This window comes from Echinops telfairi, unplaced genomic scaffold (assembly GCF_000313985.2).
Source record: "Echinops telfairi isolate 266 unplaced genomic scaffold, ASM31398v2 ScPeMD7_2;HRSCAF=8, whole genome shotgun sequence".
Classification (NCBI taxonomy): domain Eukaryota; kingdom Metazoa; phylum Chordata; class Mammalia; order Afrosoricida; family Tenrecidae; genus Echinops; species Echinops telfairi.
In genome coordinates this window covers 12,254,990-12,260,771 of record NW_022103898.1, presented here as the reverse complement: position 1 = coordinate 12,260,771, position 5,782 = coordinate 12,254,990, and the positions used below count along the sequence as shown (strand labels likewise).

The window sequence follows — 5,782 nt, the reverse complement described above, 5'->3', positions numbered from 1 at the left end:
TGTCTGCCTGTATGTGATCTGGTATATCTCTACGGCAGGGACTACGAAGAGTCACACCAGCGCCCATCTTCAAGCTGTTACATTGGGAGAACGATATTTCCACGAGTTATTGGCAAATGACAATACATTCCAACCTCAACTGTACTCTTCCCCTCCTAGGCTATGTGAACAATGCTGGGTGCTGCTAAGCACAGCCTGAGAGGCGGGGCCGCTTTGTTTCGGTCATGAATGAGCTAAGACAATGCCTGTTCATGTTTAAAATATTCTTTTCGGGTCCTTTGCTTACCGAAGGAGGCCCGACTTCACTCCAATGCTTTGAGAGCGGTGCTTAACTACACTCAAATGGAAAGAGGGGGGGCACAAAGACAAAGAAACACCTCTCCACACCCAGAGACTGCTGCAGCTCCTCAGGGGCTGAGAAGGAAACGGTCCACGTCTCAGAAATCTAGCTCCAATGGCCCTGGGCCAGGGCACTCAAAGACGCTCCATGAAGATTTCTACTTCACAAGCAATTCATTAATTGAGCTCAATACTAATAGCTACTTAATAATACTCGATTCAATGAATACTGTTTTAGTATCCAAAATAAATACCAACCACTAGAAAGTACTCTCTCTCTCTTTTTAATATTGGTTACCAAGTACACTCCTAGATGACTCAAACTACTGGCCACGTGTATCAACCCTCGCCTTGGACAGCACTCCTTCTTCCCGATCCACTTCAGAACCTTCAAAACCCACTTTCTTCTCTCGAGGTCCATGGTTGACTCTGTCCCAGTGACTCCTCTCTCCGGGAGGCACTCGAGGGCGAAGGCTGGGATGGATCCACACGGCTGATTTCTGACCCGATGGCTAGGGAACCTGGGTGGAAGGAATGTCGCAGGGTTAACGTGGATTGCGTCTCAGTACGCTGTAAGCATGCGCACACAGATGATTGAAAGTAAACAGTCAAGCACCGGGCAAGGAGAGCCACATCCGGCGAAGGTTTGCTTGCTCTCCTGTGGAAACCCAAATTGTATGAGACTGGGGTGAGGAGTGATGACAGGGCGCAGGGGACACAGACCCGGAGCATGGCTGGAGGGGCATGGGGAAGGATTGGCGATCCACGAGTCTCTCAAGGAGTCGTGGGCATGGGGCTCTGCTCCCTGGCTCTCAGGGCAACAGCTGTGCGGTGGTTCCCTGGGGATGAATCCTCTCTTAACCCGGGTCTCTGAGGCCACAAGAAAACAGTGCTATCTGACCGGCTGGGGCTGTCAGGACTGGACAGCGACTGTCTTTGAAACCATCTGGTGACTGAAGGACCTTCCCAGTGTGTTGATGCCACCTAAGATTTGGACACCTTTGCACAATCTTGGGGTTACAAAGACATGTACTATTTCTTGCACATTTGACTCTATGGATTGAAAGTCCCATCAGCTGGTCGCCCCTAGTCCTCAGACGAGTTGAGGCAGGCAGCATCTGCTTTGAGCAGGTGGAGTGGAGGCCCTGTCTGCAATACGCAGTCCACACAGCCAGAAGAGGGCTACCTGGCTTATTTTATGGGTCCACTACTCGATCCACGGGAAACACCCATTCATCTAGGCCAGGAAATATGGAACATAGCTGCTTGTTCAACTGACTGGAAGGGATCCATATTTATACTCTTGCCAAAAAGACGTGACCCAACAGAATGGTCAAATTATAATTTCATTGATATCACAGGCAAGTAAAATTTTCGTGAAGGTCACCCAACAGTTGTAGCTGTACATTGACAGGGAGCTGCCAGAGGTCCAGGGCGAATTCAGGAGAAGATGTGGAACAAGGGATCTCAGTCGATATCAGATGGATCTGGGCTCAAAGCAGGGAGTCCTAGAAAGATGTTACTTATGTTTCAATGACAATGCCAAGGCATTTGACTGTGTGGATCACAACTAACTATGGATAACCTTGGGAAGAATGGGAATTCCAGAACGCTTTATTGTGCATGTGCAGAACCTGTGCATGGGTCAAGAGGCAGTTGTGTGAAAGGAACAAGGGAATGCTGATTTTTATTAGGAACGGTGTGTGACAGGGTTGCATTCTCTCACCATACTGGTCCCATCTGCACGCTGAGCAAATAATTAGAGAAGCTGACTTAGATAAAGAAGAATGTAGCATGAGGATTGGAGGAAGGCTTATTAACAACCTGTCCTATGCAGATAACACAACTTTGCTTGCTGAAAGTGAGGAGGACTTGAAGCACTTGCTGCTGAAGATCAGGGATTGCAGTCTTCAGTATGGATTCAATTCAGTGTCAGGAAGACCCAAATCTTCACAACTGCACCAGTCACATCATGATCCATGGAGAAAAGGTTGAAGTTGTCAAGGATTTTGTCTTGCTTGGATCCACAATCAATGCTCATGGAAGAAGCAGTCAAGAGATCAAAGAATGCATGGCACTAGGTAAATCTGCTGCATAAGACCTCTCTAGGGAACTGAAGGCAAGGATGTTACTTTCAGGACTACAGTGCACCTGACCCAAGCCATGGTATTGTCAACTGCCTCATATGCACATGAAAGTTGGACAGTATTCATAAAGACTGAAGAAGAATCAATGCATGTGAATTGTGGTGTGGTGCTGGAGAAGAACATTCAAAGAACCCTGGACTGCTGAAAGGGATAAACAGATCTATTTTGGAAAAAAGTATGGCCAGAATGCTCCTTAGAAGCAAGGATGGTGAGACTTTGTCTGACATCCTTTGGACGTGTTGTCAGGAGAGACCAGTCCCTGCGGAAGGACATTGTGCTGGGTAAAGCAGAGGGCCAGTGAAAAGGAGGAAGGCCCCCAAGGAGACGGATGGACACAGTGGCTGCAACAATGGGCCGGAGCACAGGAACCATGGGGAGGCTGGCCCAGCCCGGGCAGTGTTTCCTTCTGTTGTGCCTAAGGTAGCAATGGGTCGGAACTGACTTGCTGGCCCCTAACAACAACTACCAGAGAGTTAGGGATAAGAGGCCCTCTCCCTTTCCTTTGTTTCCCCAGTAGAAAATGAAGGGATAAATTAGACAAGAGAGAATGAATATTTCTGCTGCAGCTGGGGAAAAGAGACAGGCAGGGAGCTAGTCAGGAAAGGAGTACCCAGCACAACATGGAGGCTGATGAGACGCAGTCTTGTCTCGGCACTGACTTGTCCTTCACAGAACAAAATCTGGGTCCTCTTATAGAAGGCGGTGGCCTGCGTGAGGGGAATGCCACACCAGGCAGTGGAAGTAATGGCAGGGGGGAGGGGCACCCAGTACCACATGGGGCCCAGTGATTGCTGCTAGTGCCATGCAATCACAGTCTTTGGTTACGGCAGCTTAGCGGAGCCTGTGTCAGGCACCTTTTGTTGGGAGAACACAATGGCACTCCACATTGAGACTCGGGTCTGTCTCCCTTCCTAGTAACTGGACCGCACTTCAAATCAAGGCAGTGGGCTGGCCAAGTCCACGTGGTACCATGATGTAGGAATGATGAAGAGCAGAAAAGAAGACCTAGTTCGGCATTTCTAAAGAGTCTAACTCCCAGAGCATTGCCTAGCTGCCAGCTATTCTCTGAGTCCCATTCCAGTAGAAAAGAGGCCCTTGGCTCTGTTTCCAATTCACCATCACATACCCAGCAGGAATGAAAAGCAGAATGAGGGGACCCTGATTCCTGATATAGTTTGGAGAATCTTTCCCCTCTTCTTCTCCTGGGTACTTCTGCTCATCTGGTAACGTACAGATGAATGTGGAAGTGAGAAAGAAAGAGAGAGAGAAACTTGTAAGAAAAAAAAAATCAGTCAATTGGCATAATATAGTTCACAAAGACAATGGTCTACATCCTAATTTGATGAGTAGTAACTGTGGTCTTAAAAACATCTGAGCAGCCATATGCAATTGCTGGTCTTTCCCCATCCAGAGAAGAGTAGTGAAAATCGGAAGATACATGGAGACAATTCATCCAAATAAGTTAATAGACCAGGCAGACATCAGTCTATACCACCCTGAGATCAGAAGAACTAGATGGTGCCAAGCTACCACTACCGACTGCTCTGGAAAAGATCGCATTAGAAGATCCTGGATAGAGTGGGAGGAAAATGTGTGCCACAATTCAAAATCACACACACACACACACAAAGACCAGACTCGCGGGTTGGGAAGAGACTGGTAGGACCCCCAAAACGATGGCCCTTACCCTTTAGGTCTGGAATTGAGCTCACTTCCATATCAACCAATGAAGACCCAAAGGGCATCCTTAACCCAAGGACAAAGTTCAGAGGGCTAGGAAATAAAGAGGAATGGAAACAGGAAATAGCAGGAGGAAGTGGATACACATGGCACACTGAGGGGAATGCCATGGATGAGTTGAATCAGAGTGGGTATGGATTGTCGAATGTAAAAACTATGAAACTAATTCACAATGATTTTTTTCAAAATTAGAAAGAAAACAAAATCTCATCACTGACCTCAAAAAATTTCAGGGAACAGATAATTGGATCCTGTGACATGCATCTAAGATCCAGGCTATTGGGGATTTTCAGGAAAGTGTTCCACTTATTTTTCCCCCCATTTTTACTTCTCCCTTTCATGCTAGCTGCCTGGGCATATTGTTGGCAGTCCAGCTTCCGGGAGCCAGGACTTGATGCCAGTAATTTCTAATAGGAAGCAGCAGCTACTTCTACATTATCTTACATATTCTTTAAGAAGCTGTCCCATTCCTTTCTGTACATTGAACATGCAGCTTCTTTACTGGAAATTGGAGGAGGAGTTGTCTCTTTGATTTATCCCCTATTGTTGAAAAGAGATTTAAGGTTTCGTATACAGTCCGTTCTTCCCACCGTGGTGGCTTGTGTGTTGCTGTGATGCTGAAAGTGATATCACTGGTATTTCAAATCCCAGCAGTGTTTCCCACAAGGAATAGGTTTCCACAGAACTTCCAGACTAGCAACAGACAACAAAGAACGAACAGGCTGTCCACTTCAGAAGAACTAACCCCTGTAAACCTTATGGATAGCAGTGAAACATGGTCAGAGGCTGAAAACCTCATCAATGCAAGCAGAGCATCGTCAGAGATCGTGCCAGAAGATGAGCCCCTCAGGTCGGAAGGCACTCAAACTACGACTGAGGAAGAGCTGCCTCCTCAAAGTAGACTTGACCATAAAGGCGTGGACGGACTAAAGCCTTTGGGAGTAAAGCCTGCAGGACCTTCGTTGGCTGATGGGGCATAACTCAAAACGAGAAGAAACCACTGCAAAAATCGACTAATAATTGGAACTTGGAACGTATGAAGTGTGAATCTAGGAAATTGGATGCCATCAAAATGAAGTGGAAAACATAGAGATTCATATTCTAGACATTAGTGAGCAGAAATGGACTTGTGTGTAATCGTATGATGTATTATGCTGGATATGACAGCTTCAAGAGAAATGACACTGCATTCATCATCAGAAAGGACATTTCAGGTCTATCTTGAAGTCCAATACTGTCTGTGATAGAATAACATCTATCGCAGCAATGCAACTATGACTCAAATCTATGCACCAACCACTAAGACTAGTGATGCAGAATTGAAGAATTCTACCAATGTCTTCAGTCAGAAATCGATCAATCGCGCAATCATGCAATGCATTGATAATTATTGGTGATTGAAATGCAAAAGTTGGAAATAAAGAAGAAATAGTCCTCGTTGAAAAGTATGGCCTTGGAAGAAGCACACCAGCCTATGCAATCACGAGGTGTCGAAGGGATCATGTGTAAGGCATCATCAGAACAAAAAATCTTACCATAGTGAATGATGGGGGAGT

The 5,782-nt window shown here is 46.4% G+C and overlaps 1 protein-coding gene across 2 annotated transcripts in view; it reads right to left on the bottom strand.

The window, feature by feature from the left end:
- Positions 1-607: 607 nt before the first annotated feature.
- WBP2NL (WBP2 N-terminal like) overlaps positions 608-5,782 on the bottom strand; it is a 56,577-nt gene continuing 51,402 nt past the window's right edge. For both annotated transcript variants that reach the window (XR_006680368.1, XR_006680369.1), the window contains one exon: positions 608-860. The gene's annotated coding sequence lies outside the window, so the exon portion shown is untranslated. The remainder of the gene's footprint in view (positions 861-5,782) is intronic.